General features: G+C 37.0%; 1 long non-coding RNA gene across 1 annotated transcript in view; it reads left to right on the forward strand.

The window, feature by feature from the left end:
- LOC106042120 (uncharacterized) overlaps positions 1-10113 on the forward strand; it is a 40560-nt gene extending 30447 nt beyond the window's left edge. The window contains exon 3 of the long non-coding RNA XR_001210922.3: positions 9573-10113. This is a non-coding gene — a long non-coding RNA (uncharacterized lncRNA). The remainder of the gene's footprint in view (positions 1-9572) is intronic.
- The last annotated feature ends 3917 nt before the right edge of the window (positions 10114-14030 follow it).

Below are 14030 nucleotides of genomic sequence, written 5' to 3' on the forward strand. Positions count from 1 at the left end.
CCTAAAAGTAGTGCATCTGGAAAGAGGGAAGGAGGGAACAACGTACACAGGTAAGACCAAATAACTTGCTAGGGAAACATCCAGTTCTGCAGGCTGATATCAACAGTCTGTCTTCTCATTGGTAGGAAGGAAAAATATTATTTCTCCTCTTTAGGAGTATAAACACAGCTAATTTCCTGTGACCATCGTTTGACATCTTGGATACGGCAAACTGCTGTAATTAACACTTAGGCTACCCCTAAGAAGTGTCTAGTACTTTGAACTTAGAGAAGTGACAGGCCTTCAGTTGATAAAATAAGCTATTTCCAGAGCAGCTAAAGATAAAATTGTTAAATTATTCCACATGTTTGCTTCTGATTCAGTTCTCTTACTATCACCAAGAAAAGTCTGAGAAAAAAATGATATGGTATTTCTACACTTTTCTCAAAAGTGACATCCCTTGGAAAGAAATGTCTGACTTTTATGGACAGCCCCACTAGACTCGGCTAAATCTGAGATGTTGACAGAAAGAGAATGAATATTCCTATAGGGGTGATGTCTGGCATGCTTCTGCCATGCTATGCCTGCAGAGATCCTGAGTGCAAAGTTTCCTGCGTTTTTAGGAGTTTCCTGCAGTGCTCTGTTAACTGAGTTGTAAAAACAGATGTGTGTTGTATACAACTGTTCCTAAACTGTCCTGGTTCTTCAAGGATGGCTGAGAGGGTATGAAAGAAATTGTGTGGAAGGAAGGAAGCAACAGAAGCCCAATTCAACTGTCAGGAAAGTCTACAGGAATTTTTCCATTGACTTAACGGGAACTGAATTAAGTTGTTGGTGAGAGGCCATGTCCAAAAAAACTCCAGACCTCCTCTTCTATTCCACATCTGCTGTGGATCTGCTGAATTTATTAGGAGTAAAAATCTAGCTTACAGCATATGGAAAATAGAGGGGGTGAAGGTTATGAGAAACCCCCAACTTATTGATGTGGGAGTGGAAAAGTCCTGCAAAATGAACTGTTTCAAATATACTAAAAACATAACCCCCAAAAGCCCACAAAGCCTTCCTGCATTCATAGTCACTGACTTCATCAGTTTCACAGCATTACTTTTCAATCAGCAAACATCATAAAAACAGGAAGGCAGATTTATGGCTGTTTATTAGCCAGCACCATTACTGTATTTACTGTAGTGTGAAAAAGGAAATCAAGGAAAAGTGTTATAAATCTTGGTGGCTGCAACCCAGATGCATTTATTTACTTACTGGATACTTCTCTAGTAGCTTAGCAGATGCCTGCTAGTTTACACATATATTTTGAGCATATCAGCAGACTGCTCTAGAGGGATGGGTGTTAAAATTCTACTGGGGTCTGTTTTGGGCTCTGCTAGGAAGAAGTTAGCGAAATGTGTTCAGTTTAAGTAGATAAACTAGTTATAGAGGAGATACCAACATGCTAACCAATCAAAGCTTCTTTAAATGGAGTATAATTATAAATACATAATCTTGCAATAACAGGAAAATAAAGCTCTGGCTATTAAAATAAGAACAATAAAAGCAAAATGCCTGTGTTATTGAACAGCTAATATCTTAATGTTCAAAAAGGAACTTCAATTCACATAAATCTTATCCAAAATCCTGGAGCTGTAATATTCCCCTTGCTCTGTGGGGTGAGTGGTATCAAACATGGAGCTCCGTTTCCGGCAGGCCAGTTCCCAAGGTGGTACTTTGCCATTGCAGATAAAATTATGGTTTATCCCAAGAAAGTAAGTCACCTGACCGTGGATGACCTATTTCTACCTGCAGTCAGAAGAAAACCAACATTAACTGTGAATATGGTTGTGTTCAAATGTGCATAAATTCTTTATAGAATGCGTTTTTACTTTGTTTAACCAAACGCCCCTTTCTTTAAATATCTACTTCACAACAGCAAATGTTGCCTTGGCTAGGCCTACTCTTTACATCTTCATTATCTATAAAAATCTAACTAATGAATGGAAGCTGAGTTGAATGCTTAGGCATTAAATGTCTCAAAGATCTATTTCATTTTTCAACTTTCTCACTAAAAGCACAGCTTATTTTATTTTATTTTTTTCAGTTTAGATTTGTGGTCAAATGTAAAATGCTGGATCTAGATTTGTGTTCGAAGTCCAAATTTATTTTTCCTGAGGGAAAATCATGAACCCATTCGAGCCAATTGAAATATTTCCATTGATGTTTGGTGAACCAGGAAATAAGTTAATCCCAAAACCTAACTGGTGCAACATTTCTATAAATCACCTTGGTTTTTATAGTAGCTGTTGTCTTTTTCTACTTACTGTTGGCTTTTGTTGTTAATGCTGTTTTTAAACTGAACAGTAAAATGCAAAGAGATTATAAATTATAAATGAAGTTTCAATGAGGCTGTTGATTGCAATGACTAAAATCTAATTAAGCAGTTTAAGATCTAAGTGATATTATTATTAAAGAGTTACGTTAACAGAGCATTTGATCAGCCTCTTAATTTGTTTTATGTGAATTATGCTTGTAAGATAATGTGATTCTGAGTGACATAAAGATCAATTCTTTTTCTTTCCTTTTTTTGAGGGAGAACTAATATGCTATGTTTAAATTGAAATAAATTGATGGAGAATTCTTAGGGAAACAAAAGCATTCTTTTGGCATCTTAATCAACTTTGACTTCACATAAATACTAGTACTGACTACTTTCTGTGGGTTTGATATGACACTGTATAAAGCACTTATATTTCTGTTCTTGTTTTAAAGCCTATGTGCAGATGGCTGTGTACAGATACCTATACACTTTTACACGGATATGCTAATTTGTTATGGTGACAAGCTCGTTACCACGAGCCAGTGAGATGACTGTGCGTCACACTACATTTTTGCCTCTGAAATCATTGTAAACATCTAATTGCATGCATTTTTCTTTTCTTTAAAATATAGTGCAGTGTGTTTTGAAACCAACAGAAGTCTGTTGGGATGTGCATTTATTATTTAATTTATGAATATGGTTAGTGCAAGCTTATGACCAGACTGGATTGCTTCCTGTGTGATGTAGCTAGGTACTAATCACGAGGACTACACAGTAGATAAACATATCCTTGTTTATGGGGGTGGGACCTATGCTTGGTGGCTCTGGGAGGTGGTCTGGAGGTTCTAACTCACATTCGTACTCCTCACTTCGTGAATTCCATCAGCCTTGTCCTCCACAAGTTTGTTCCCCAGTTATTATGATAGGAAATCAGGCAGGACTTAAGCCTATTAAAATCTGAGTATAGTGTAACTCGGTTGTTTGAAACCAACTGCTGTACTTGAGTGCACAGCCTGACTAGTTGAACAGCACCACAGGGAAATTGGTACAATTGCAGGGAGCCCATCCTGCTGCCAGGTTATAGACAGTGTTCCTTGGGCACTGCTGCATTGCCCCTAGTTGGGATGAAAGGACTAGGTGACCCACGTAACAGTGCTACCATCAGCCTTCTACCTCCCACAGACATAGCTGGGATTCTTGGATCAGCTCCTGAATCCTCTTGAAAAACAGCTCTGCTTCTGCCGCTGCCTATTTTCTCCCTGTTTGTGGATATCCAGTCCACAATGACTTTAATTTCATTGAAATAGTTTTTCAAGGGGTGTCTTACAGCAGATGGTCTCTGGCAGGGGAGGACATCCTTCTTAATTCACATTTATTTTTAAACATCCAAAACGGAGGAGCGAGGAAGAGGGAAAAAAAAAAACAAATCGTGGGGAAGATGAAGAAACATAATGCACTTAAAGTACAGAGAAAGACTGAGGGTGCCAAACACTGCAGAGGAAAGAGGAAGTCATGAAGCAAAAAATGACACTACGAAAGGAAGCACAGCTGGTTGATTCACTCTTGTGCTGTGCTATTTGTGTATTTTTGACTCTTGTATGCAATAACCAAACCCTTATGCCTAACTTTATGTCCTTTCAACTTCATTGTGCCTGTTGTCATGTGGTTCATTCTGCATCATTCCTTGAAAACAATCTCTAATGAGCCAAAATGTACAGTATCGTTTTTGAATACATTCTTGTTTTTCTTTTTATGTCTAGAAGGGTGGAAAATTACTTTTGCTCTTGAACTGGTTCAAAATCTTCCTCCCACACTGAGGAGCTTGGAAGTGGGTTTGGAAGACAGTATTTTCTGGCTGCAAGCATCAAAGTGAGATCCAAAGGGCAAACATCTTTAAATATTTAACTACTAATAACCTGGTTCATAAAACTGACTGGGTGTTTATGGAAGACAGTATTGCTACTTTATGGTATTGATCCAACAGACGCAGTTAATCTTGTATTTTAGAATACAAAAAATGCACAAAAGTCATTCTGGACAGAAAAAAGAAATATTAATCTCAGCAAACTGCTTTTAAATATTGATGTCTCAGCAGCCTTGCTATGTCATTAGCATTTTTTCTTTATATCTTGAATTTAATCAATACTTTTTTTTTTTTTTGAGGTTATGATCAAGTAGCATAAAACATTTTACAAAATCTGTTTGCATGTGATATATTTTGTGTTCTCTGAAAGCTCTGTGTCTAACATGATCCAGCAGACAGCGTTAGTAACTACTGATAGACGAGGGCTAAAATTTAGAGCTAAATGACTGCTTTTCATGTTTCAAGTTTTAAGCATTAAACTAAATATACTTTAAAGAGATTTAATTTTCACTGGTCAAAACTGAATTCCTTCCAGAAATCAGGCAACCACTGAGGCCCAGAAATCAACTTTTTCTTTGGAAATCACAAGAATCCCATGAGAATTTAAAGGCTTACTCTTTCCGAGACACCTTGAGATTCTTAAGTTCAGGTACAATAGAAGAAGAATTGTTTTATTAGTATGTAAAGTGACATGTTGATAGATACCTATCTTCTGAATGGTGGTTTCAAATATTAAATGATGATTATCCAGAGCTCCAAGGCACTGATTCTTTGAAAGGGCTTTCAATATTGTGGGAGTAGAATGACAGGAGGCTGATTGCAGCTGATTAATTCTGAGCTACTAATCTGTAGACTTTTTTTTTGTTCTTGACAAATGGTATAATTTAAGTCCCATAGAAGAAGAGACCATCCAATTTGAGGGCAATAGAGAGCCTGGTTGAGTAGGAACTCACTTGACCGTGCTCTCTGCCTTTCCTTCCTTGAGAATCTCCTAGCTTCAGAGAAATGCTCCACCTCTCTCTTCCAGCAGCCTGCAGGGGAGAACCATTGTGTTTGCTCTGTAGGCAGACTATAGGAGACATCCATATCCTAACAAGCATAAACTGTAGTTAGGTAAGATGGGCAAAGTATGAGAAGGAAATAGATTTGCCTTTGCTTATTGTTTATACAGACAGCATATGATGCATGCGCTGTCATTATTAAAAAAAAAAAAAGGAAAAAAAAAGAAAAAAAAAAAAAGAAAGGAAATGTCTATACTTAGAGAGTCCTAAGGTGTTATTCTAACTCTCCACCCTTTCTGTACCTGGCACATTGACTAATGTTATCTTGGACATGACAGGTAAAATAGCGATTTGTACAAGAAAAAACAGCATGTCCCAATATGACTACTACAGCTTGAACTTTTAATTTTACTTTTTACAAAAGTATCAGTCAGCTACACAACCCCTATGCATTCTTCTCCCCTCTAAAGGTCAGATACCACTTCCTCTTCATTATGTTCTTTCGCTTTTAAGCAAGCAGCTTCTGCTTGAAAATTTTCATGTATCACTCATACATCTGTAGGGCAAAACATTGCTTCTAGGCATTTATCACTCACTTGCAGTTGACACATAGTCATAAAGGTGACCTATTTCATATTAACAATCAATTTCCTTTCATTGTCACCACCAGGGTATGTTCTACCCTTTCACTTCCCTTGTCAGAAGTGTAGATTTAGGGGTCAGACTGAAGATTCTTTGAAGGTAAAAGGATGATTGTTTGACTCTATGCATCACTGAATTCTGTCAAATTTGTTTTAATGCTGAAGAAAAATACCCAAGCATTGCTTTCTAACAGAGAATAATGGAACACAGTCAGACTTAAGTATCAAACTTTGTATGCGATCTTGGTAAAATTGTTTCTGTAATGCAAAGAGCTTTATATGAATCTCATAAATTTCAAGGTGTAATAGCAGCTTATTGGAGTTCTTTGTGTGATTTCAGGGCTTTGTGTCTTTTATATTACTTGAATTATGGTGTTGAATCTTGGAAAAATTAATAAAAAATCCATTTTAAAAAGAGATACTTCTGCATGTTACTGAAGTCTGTGTTATGCAAAAGAAATAGTATGCATAAACCTACCGTGTTCCTGACATCTGTTTGAATTGTTGAGCAAAACGGTCTGTGTTCGCATTTTAGGAGACACAATAATTCACCAAAAGGTGCAATCTGTCTTTGGAGAACCCACAGGTTTGTCACTGAATTTCATTATCAATACAAGGCATTTTTGTGTGAAGAAAATGCCTTGAAGAGGTTTGTCTGCAGGAAAAGAACAGGATAATCTTTAGAATAAAGATACTTCTCTATTTCATAGAAATCCTCAACAGCTGATAAAATTTTAGCTGTAGCGTGTATTGGATTGGAGTTAATTTCTAATTTGGAGTTTTAAATTCCTTCCCCCTTCTTCCCCAATATTCATTCTTCTCAAAGCAGCTGAGAGTAATTTTTACTTCTTGTTCTAGTTTTATCTGAATCCAAGTGATGTAGAGAATCAGTCCACAATAACGTTTGTCTAATTTGTATTGATTTCCCTTCTACTTTATGCTGCTAAGATAAATGTGCACAAGGTAATTTGAAATATATTTTTCCAATAGTAAAAACTGTACCCATTTAATGTGCTTATCTGGGATGTAAGAGATCCAGTCAGGTCACTGGCATAAATACTGGTTTTGTTTTGTTTTGTTGGTTTTGTTCTTTTCAAAGACAAGTGGAAACTGAGAAAGTCCTGTTGCTACAATAGCAACAGTTTACACAAGAAAATTCTCATATACAGAAATTTCAGCGCTTGGGAAATCCAGCTCCCATTCTGCACCTCTGCTCCTAATGCAACACAGATATAGCCTGACGTGGTTAGTCATGCTGCATGCTGCCTTCAGGATTTGTTCCACCATGTTCCACTGGCCTTTTTGAGGGTTAATGTGCCAGTCAGCTTGAGTTAGCACACCAGAAACTGGTTCTGAACAGAAACATTATGCTTAGATTTGGCAGACTTTTTGTTGGAAATTCTGAATTAGGAACTTTTGAAGTAACCTTCAACATTGGTGTGAAGTAGAAAAGCTTGCGTTGCTCCCTGCTTCTGACAGTGGTGAGACATCGTTACCAGCATGTGGGCCCTGAAGTATTGTGCTCTTGGTTGTAGTTGGTTTTAGCTTTGACCTTGGGAAGATCCTGCATATGAATCACTTTGTTTTCAGTTCCATGAATTCATCTTAAAATTATGAAACAATAAACAGTGTGGCAAAGGACAGTACATTTGAGAAGGAGACAAAACAAAAGAAAAAAGCCAATATTGCTGGAAGCGGCAAGGCAGCCACAGAAGTGTTTAATCAGTAAAGAGACAAGAAAAGAATGCCTAATAATTTCAACTTTTCTGAAATCAAAGTAAAGGGAAGCAAATACTTCTAAACCTACAAGTATACAAAAAAATTTAGCCCACCTGCAGCTATTCTGAGCTTTCTAGATTTAATGTAGAGAAGAGCGAGGTCACCTGGAGAACTGAGAGACATAATACCGTACATTTCTACACTTGCATTTGTGTACATTCATTTTTTCATTGACTGAAAGCTTCCTGTGTTTCTGATGTAAAGATCTCAGAGCAGACACCACAGTGTATGAAATACTAACTGTAAATATAAAAATACTAACTTGAAATCAAAATATGTGTAGGATAGAGAATTATTTCTGATGAATCAGAGAAAAAGTTCCTGCAAAATGGTTTTGAGTATCTATTGTGATTTCATTGGCATAAAACTGCCATTTTTTTGCATAGCTAGCCTAAGGCACAGAAGAATTATCTTAAATTGCAAATGTTCAGGCTAGTGAATTTTAGCAGTGAGAGGGACTATATCTCCTTTCATGTTAGTATGTAGTTTGGTGTGCAATGAAGAAATTTTCTCTCATTTGTGGGGACAATCTGGCAGGAGACATAGCAGGCAATAATACAACAGAGGGCAAAAAGGGAAAAACGAGTTTGGAAAGAGGTTCAACAAAAAGTTTGTCCTGTTTGTAAATAATAGGAATGACTACATCCCTGATAACGTTCACACCTGCACTTCTGCCAGTGTTGGTGCAAGTAGGAACTATGTCTATTTCTCTATAATGGTTTGAAAGGAACCTGGCCTGTTATGAGGCCCTATCTCATCACATGGCAAGCTTCTTAGCAGCTGGTCAGAGATGTGGGTGAGTGAGGGAGACCTGAATGAACGAGTGTCTGAATGAATGAGAGACTACAAATGTTACAAGCTTTGTGGTTTTCTTTGCAGGCACCACAGAGACCACAAAGTACTGCCCACTACATTGTAATTTTGATGTCATAAGGTTCTTTATGGTGTTGCATTTGGGGGAGTGTTTATGACTCAGTTTTATGTGTATCTTTTCTGATATCTCTGTTAAACTACAGAACTATATTGTGCTACAAAGTGAGGCGCAAACTGGGTACCATTAGAGAAATGTATGTATGTTGTATTATAGATAAAACACTCTTTATGTGACACAAAAAAAATAATAATTGTAAATATATTTTTATTATTCTTTCTTTTTAACCCTTCTACTTTATTACCGTAGGCTCTACAGGTCATTACAAAAGGATTAAATGCTTAGATAGGTATGCAATGGGCCAACACCTTAAAGCCTTTTAAAATTATTTAAAATCTTTAATTAAAGAGAAACTTACCTGAAAGCCATGACATGAAGACATCTTCGGACACAAACTGACTCATATGTTGAAATGGTTCACTTTTACTCCAGCAAAGCTCCTACTGAGGTCAGACGCAGGGGAGCAGTTATATGTGCCTCAGCTGTCTTCTTGTTTCCAGGTGTGTCTGTATCAGGTTTAAACAAACATTACAGTCTGAAATTTTATGTGGCTGCAAATGGAGAGACTTGCAAAATCTGTGACTTCTTAAGGATTTGCTCTTATTGTGTGTTCAAATACAAACAGATATCTACCATAATTTTGATGTGGAGAAGCTTAGGGATATGTAGTTCTAGTTGTTCCATTCACAGTATTTATTTATAGTTGCACAATTAGTACTGGATTTTCATGTTCTAGCAGTGTTGCAAAGAAATGTGATTTGTACTATTCTACATCATACCAGAATAAGAACAGATAAGACTAGATCAGAACAGATCATGTCTAACCGTTGACATACATAACAAGCATGATAAATGTTATTACATGAACTTGATCATATGTATGGATTTAGGCATTCAGCTGTTGTGAACAACTAAGATGGGATTCTTCTACATATATTCCTAGTTTAACTGAAGATGTACCTCCGTGCTTCATTGCTAGGATTTAATCATCAACAGTTTCAGGGTAATTTCATCATTGTCTTTTCCTCTCACTCATTCTTTTTATTTTTTTTTTTTTTTGTACTTTCAGGAAAACGTCTGAAGTTTTCTGGTTGTGAATTTGCCATCTCAGCCATCTTTGCACTTTCCTGATGCTTTGTACTCAGAATTGGGTCACGTGTAATTTTGCAATGGTACAACAGTCCTTTTATGTGAGAACCACCCCTCCGCAACTTGCTTCCTCTGTGTCTTCAGTCTCAAGACGATAAATAGAAAATGCACTAAGCTCCAGAGTGGAACAATCATACTACTTTTGCCAAAATCTGCAAAATTATTGCTTCAAGTACCCTAGTTCTGAAGAAGTTAACCAGAAACTTAAGCTTCAAAGCTCAGATATTACTCATCTATAGCGTGTTATTTTATGTGGCACTGGAGAAACTGGTGTTAGATGATGCCCAAACCTCAGTTGCTAACCCCAGAGAACAAACGTACTTTTCTTGTGGAAGCTAGAAGTTTTGAAGTTCATTAGAGCATGAGAGGACAGCACATCTGATAAAACTACAAATAAACCAGTTATAAAGCTAAGACTAGAAGTGTGCCATTACATTGGAATGACTATGGGCCAGCTAGTCCAAAACATACTTCTGACAGTGGTCAGTCCCAAATGAAAATGTTAAAAGAAAATTGTACAGCAGACAATCCTAGATTTGTGTGCTCCAAAGGGACAATCTTTCCTAACCTTGGGCATATAGCTCATACCCTCAAGCAAGAAAGTTTGATCTGTGATTTTACCTCTTTAGAGAGACTAAAGTACAAGCTTTTGAACTGCACTAGATCTCACTCAATTTTCCTAAGATATTGAAGAGCTGTGAATGTAGTATGTGATCTGAAGAGAATGTCAGTGGAAAATCAGAAATCTTGAAAACTGCTGAAAACAGCAGTAGCTTTTCTGAAGAGATTGAGTGCTGCCTTACTTGCTCACTGAAAGGAGCAGACTGAAGGGCCAGATGATACATGTCAGAAAAACTAAGACCCTTATCTTATACTTTGCAAGATGATATATTGCCAATTTCCCTCTGAATGTTTAAGAAGCTATTGCAAAATATTTCCAACATAGACTGCTCCTCTAAAAGTCTGGGTGCTATCCAGGATCAGACTCAGCAATGTCATCATGTCAAAAGAGAGGCTGATCTTCAGGCAGTTCAGAAACAAGGAATCCTGAAATTGCCTAAGGTAAGCCAATTTATGAGAAGCTCAGACAAACTGTGAAAAATTAAGATGTTCAGAGAAGTTGTGTAATGTTTAAGACAATTGCTAAATTATAATTGCTCATTTCCAAACTTTGAAGAGCCATTGCAGATAAAGTTCTGCCTTTTGCTAAAATTGTGACCAATATCATACCTCTCAAACAGATAAAATAATAGATATTATGTGAGGGCAAAAAAGCATAGGCATGAGAAAAGCAGGCTATAAAACATGCAAGTGATCATATGGTTGGACTAACAAAGGCTTTGAACAGTAATGTTGACCTTAAGTCTTTTGCTGACACAAATAACAGAAATAATAGACAGTCTTAGCCAGAGTCTTTGATATAGAAATGGAAGGCTGGCTTTCCAGTTTCCACTTTCAACTTGTGAAAATTTAACAGCTGATGTTCTAGGCAAGAGCTGGTATAGAAAAGACCTAGAGGCTTTTAGAATTGTGTGCTTCTTTTAAAGTTCAGAACTGCACAGTGATACACAGCCTGCAGTGCTGATGGATGCAGATGCACACAGTACTGAATGTATGCATTTATATTGCCTTTGGGTGTAAAGTGTTCCTCCCCCCACCCTCTGCCCAGTTTGGGTTGGTTTTTTTTTTGGTCATGCCTTTAAGAAGAGAAGACCTTTGAGTATTCTTTTTTCTTTGAATAAAAGATATTTTTTCCACCTTAAAAAAATAACTTTAAATGATGTTTCAGAAATGGGAAAACTACCTACCTTTTTGCTTACAGAGAGAGAATGTTTTCTTGAGGGATCAGATGTATAGAAGCTTTTACAGCATGCACAAAACAACTTATGACAGAATAACAAGCTGCCCTGTGCCTTCACAGCAGCTGGCAGAGTGAGTCATTGCTTCTGGCCCTGTAATGCAGACCTTGCGTGTCTGGGAAATAATGCCCAGCCAAGTGTGATTGCAAGCTATTATTAAGGCTTTATTTGTGCAATTGGTATGGTTGAGGTCAAACATCTTTCTCTCTGTTTTCATGTAGTGCTTTTAGGCAGCTTTCAATAATGATTCCATTATACCCCTACTATGAAGATATTTTACCTCTTCTACAAATTGCTGGTTAATTACTGAGTTGTTTTTCCCATCTGACTCTACTTTTGAGTAAGACAGTATGACATTGAGCCAGAAGCAACACTGACTACACAAAAAACAGGGAATTTGAGCTTTGAACTGAAAGTGAGTACAAGAATTTCTGGAACAGATGAATGCAGCCTGAGAGTTACTGTAGTGATTGAAAATGTGTTGTCTAGAAATTGAAATTATTTGGAGACAGTGGTTTATGTGGGGGTCTCCAGGCAATGTGTTATGTTGTCTTTGCTTTCTTAAAATGTTTTAGGTCTGTTTTATAAGAAGATGGAGAATTATTTTATTTGTAATATCAACCCATTCAGAGTTGGTCTGTGATTTACAGGCCACATGATGTCTTGAGATACTCAATAAACCAGAAGATAATTGAAGCATTTATTTTTTTAAACCTTGAAAATAAACAGGCTAAACTTTATGGACATGTACTATCTTTGGCCAGAGGTAGTTCCAGGGAACATGTAGTAATGTAGTACTTTGACAAGCTATTTTTGAAAAGAAAATGAATTTAAATGAGTTGCCTTCTAATGATTCTTGGCATAGGGACAGGTGAGCACAGTAGAACTGAAAACACTGCAAATATCTGCAAATTGCACATTCTTCTTCCTGTTAACCACACAAACACTGTGGACCGCATCTCTGTGTTTGTGAAGAAGCTAGTTGAATGAAGCCCTGATCAGAAATGAGGACAGTAGGATCCACTGCAGCGTTAAAAATAATGTAGATATTTTAAGCGTGGTTCTTCAATCAAAGGTATATTACTGGTATATGAAACAGTTGATATACCAGTAAGCAAGGGATAACATGCACTAGTAAATATAAATATAAGTTTTGTGCTTAGCTCTCATAGAATACATAGCACAGAGACTCTACAATACCCATTACAAAAGCAATTACTTTAAAGGATGCAAATGTTTATCGTAATTGGTCTATATATTTTCAGTAAAGAGTTTACAAGGAAATGATCTTTTTCTAACTGTTTATTAAACTGCTGGGGTTAAAGCTACATTCAGGTAAGTCTCTCATAGCTATTTTATAACCCACGTTTTCGGAACTGTATTATGATGGATGCTAAAGCTGCTTGTGGGCATAGCATACAAGAAAACCACTTCAACATCTTTTCAGGATCAGGTATGTTTTCCAGAAAGCAGTCCACTTTGCCTGAGATCTTGTTTGTACCTGACTGGTGCTAGCACATGAGCCAAAGATATCCCTTAGCTTAAAACTGTTTTGATGACCATGACTAATTGGAATTGTCTTTTTTTCAGCTAGAAGTGCTTAGAAAAAATCTTAATACTTTATGCATTTTCTTCTGAAGTCTTTGATAAAGAAAAGTATTTTTTTCTTTGCCAATAATAGTATTCTTAGTGCAAAAACTAAGGATTGTGATGCTCCTACAGTTGTCATTACTCTAACATACAGCACCTCACCCTCTTCAATGCTCTTATATTTATACCACTCCTGTGAGACAGAGAGTATCTGTCACCTTTGTTTTATACCTCTACAAATGAAGCGCAGAAATGTATATGCTCTCAGCAAGAGTGACTAGTTTTCTAGTTTTCATTCTGAGTTTTTTAGTGACTCTCACTAGGGCAGTTTTGGACATTCATCTCCCAGCTCTCTCTCTGTTCTGTAGCCTGAGGGTACCAGCTTGAAATTGAACTGGAAAAGCAAAATCACCTCACTCCATATTTTAAGCTGATACACCAAATTTTGGAGAGAGATGAGTGAAGTGCTGTCTGTACTTTCAGAATGGTTTCCTAAAAGGTCAAGGGCAGAGAGCTGGGAACAGGGATATTTTAAAGCATCACTGGGACTTTTGTCAGAGATACCGTATCTGTGCTGAATCTTTCTCCAGATGTTCTTACTTCTGCTCTTTGATTGTAGAGGGAATCTGCACAGTGGGCATTGACTTTTAGGTGGAACTAGTTAAGAGAAAAACTTCCATCCCTTAATCCCTGGTTAAGTAGTCTAGCTGGTTTTAAGATGTATTTCAGTCCCAGAGGCAACCAGTGGCAAAATGGGCATTTGAATCCTAGGTCTTCCAAACACTCAAATTTACAAAGTGTAAAATGCTATGATTCTCAGCTCACTGGGACTTATTCATATAAGCATTCTCTTTGAAGCCAATAAGAATATTAGTGTGAGTAAAATTTGTAGGATTAAATCCTGAATTTCTGTTGAGCCCAGATTTCTA

The sequence above is a fragment of the Anser cygnoides genome, chromosome 16 (genome assembly GCF_040182565.1).
Source record: "Anser cygnoides isolate HZ-2024a breed goose chromosome 16, Taihu_goose_T2T_genome, whole genome shotgun sequence".
NCBI classification, from domain to species: Eukaryota; Metazoa; Chordata; class Aves; order Anseriformes; family Anatidae; genus Anser; species Anser cygnoides.